General features: G+C 37.7%; 1 non-coding gene across 1 annotated transcript; it reads right to left on the bottom strand.

Annotated features, from left to right (window-relative positions):
- Window positions 1-858: 858 nt before the first annotated feature.
- On the bottom strand, window positions 859-965 carry LOC145117937 (small nucleolar RNA R71). The gene has a single exon (XR_013712929.1). It is a non-coding gene; the product is annotated as a small nucleolar RNA R71 (small nucleolar RNA).
- Window positions 966-2,972: the final 2,007 nt, after the last annotated feature.

Genomic DNA, 2,972 nt, shown 5'->3' on the forward strand with positions numbered 1-2,972 from the left:
CAATGTCACAAGAAATGCTGAATGGACTGACAATACTATGCATAGAGAAAGATATGTTAGATAAAGTTGATCTTGATAGCATTAGCCATGATTTTCCTTCTAAAAATGCTAGAAAAAGTAATTTCCTTTAAATTTTTTGTTTTTTTTTCAAATATTATCGTTATATTTGTGTTGTTTAGGGTTTTATATATATATATATATATATATATATATATATATATATATATATATATATTAAAATAGTTATTATATTTGACTTATGGGGACCTTCTTTGTCTTCTTGCCCTGGGTCCAATATATGTTTGGACCGACCCTGCCAACTTTCCGATTGTGCCACCACTTCAAGACCGTGAATCCGCAATCCACAAAAAGAGAGATAAAAAAAGTTGACGAATCAAGCAGCAGTTTTCATGTGGACAAGTTTGAAAGCTTTGAGAAGACTCCAAGAAAGAAAGTAACCGGATGCGAGCCAGTAACAGAAAGCGAATCAGAAGAAGAGGTCAAAAACGAGGTAAAAGAAATGTCCGATATAGTGGATATGACGACGGGAGGAGTACAAGAAGAGGACGCGTAACGACAATTGGTCTGGTCTTGTACTACCCAAAATTCCAGAAGCCAACAATTTCAAACTCAAGGATCACGAAGATACATACAAGCACATTGATGAAGTTTTGGACATTACGAATTACTTTAATGTTCCCAATGTTCTATGCTAATCGGTGTTGTTGAGGAGGCTTCCAGTAACTTTAAAAGGAGCTGCAAAATATTGGCTCAAGTCACTTCCACCTGGAGATATTCGAATGGGGCAACCTTCGAGAAGAATTCATTCAGTAGTTCAGTCCACCTTTAAAGGTTTCAAGGTTGTAGAAAAATGTTGCTAACTTTCAACAAGAAAATGGTGAGTCCTTCTATGAAGCTTGGTAAGGATACAAGGAATTGTTACGAATTTTTCCACAACAAGATTTTAATGTGCAACAAGAAGTTTATGTATTCTATGATGGGGTAAACATAACCACAAGGTAACTCCTTGATTCTCTAGGACCAATGTCGAAGAAGAATCCTATTACAATCAATGAATTAACAAAAGAATTTGCCCACAATTCAAGAGAGTATCACAACCCTCGAGAGGATGTGACAAGAGGGAAAACAAATGACAATGGAACTTTACAGGATTTGGCAGTGGTAATGGCCAAATCGAGAATATGGACTGGAGGATGAAAAAGATGGGTTAATCTATACATGCCATACAAGTAGGTTGTGACAATTGCAATGGAACCGAAAAGCTCAAGTTTGTTACTCAAGTGGAGACAAATATGATGAAGATTGCAGGAAGCCTAAAAAGGAATGGTTTCCATATGACGAATACAAGAAGGCAAAAGAAGAGAAGTTCAGGCAAATCGGTCGGGGCCTTTATCAAAAAGAACAACCGCCACCTGAGAACAAATTCATGTTCGAGTCGATGCATGCATGCTTTTCAGCCGTTCCTAAGAAAAGACATGATGCGACTGATGCTACAATAAGAAACCAACAAGCCGCGATATCTAACATCGAAAATCAATTGGGGCAATTGACCAAACTAGTGATAGAACAAATTTTGAACCTCAGTTTATTCTGGAAGAAGAAAAGAAGAATACTGATCCACAACTTCAAAGAATAGAAGAAAAGTCGAAAAACTAGTATGCCCAGTTTACACGACGTGGAGACCATGATGCCACGTCATGGCCACTGGAACATGGAAAAAATTATTCTTTTGATTGATCTCATCAACAACCATAATCATACCCGTCTCGAGCTAAACAGGACCCACTAGAGCCGGAGTAGAAAAAGTTCATTGAGCAAGTCCCATCAATATCTATTGACACGCCTTTCATCAAAGCCATGGCTAAAATTCCTAAATTTGTTAAGGATGTGATGAAATATTATAAGGAGTTGGAGAAGGTGTCTACCATTATGCTTAATGATCAATGTTCGGTAGCAACTATTGAAGGTTTCCAACAAAGATGTGAGATCTTAGGCGCTTAACTTTGCCTTGCGAATTTCACAATTCTACTAAAACTAATGTTTTAGCTGATTCGGGGGCTAGTATTAATCTAATGCCTTACTCACTTTACATGAAGCTTGAGTTATTGATGTTGAAGAGCATCAGGACAACCATCCACATGGCAGATCGCTCGATTAGTTATCCTCGTGGGATTATAGAAGACTTATTGGTGAAGGTGGGGAAATTTATTTTTTCGGTAGACTTTGTTGTGCTACATATGAAAGAAGACGAAGACCTTCCCATAATTTTGGGAAGAATATTTTTAAGCACCGCTCGCACTCTTGTGTACATCCATGACTCAAAGCTTACACTTAGAGTGGAAGATCAAGAAATCACCTTTGGAGTAAACCCGAAGAAAAGGCACCAACAAGCTATGAGTGTAGTGTTTTGTGTGAATAATATAGATAATGGTGTGGATGACAAATTAAAAATGGAAGATGTTAATCAGCTAGAAGAAATGGAAAGAATGATGAAAGATGGAATTCTTGTTTGGGAACGACCTAAAACAAAAGATGAGGAGAAGCTCAAGAGGCCTAGAGCTTCAATTCCCATGGTATTTGAATTATTCACATTCTCAACACCCAAGGTGGAATTTAAAGACATCATTATGCGTAAAGAGCTAGGTAACAAAGAAGGGGAGAGCAATTATGAAGAGACTACGTTTGAGAAGACGGAAAAGGATATAAAAAACACCAAGAAGTGGAAAAGAAGATTAAGATGGGTGGAAAAAACAAAGGGGACAAACGCAAGCACGAAAAATGCGCCAACAAAAAGAAGAAGGAAAACATGAAAAAGACATATAAAATACGCATTGCGGCCTATAACAGGAAAATGATAGAAATGAAGGAGAATAGGGATAGCCCACACCCACCCGCAATAAAGCAGAGTGGGAATGAGTCCAGCTCATGACTCTTCAAAAGAAGCGCTTGTT

Source organism: Lactuca virosa, chromosome 5 (assembly GCF_052849685.1).
Source record: "Lactuca virosa cultivar CGN04683 chromosome 5, Lactuca_virosa_CGN04683_v6, whole genome shotgun sequence".
In the NCBI taxonomy this organism is placed as follows: Eukaryota; Viridiplantae; Streptophyta; class Magnoliopsida; order Asterales; family Asteraceae; genus Lactuca; species Lactuca virosa.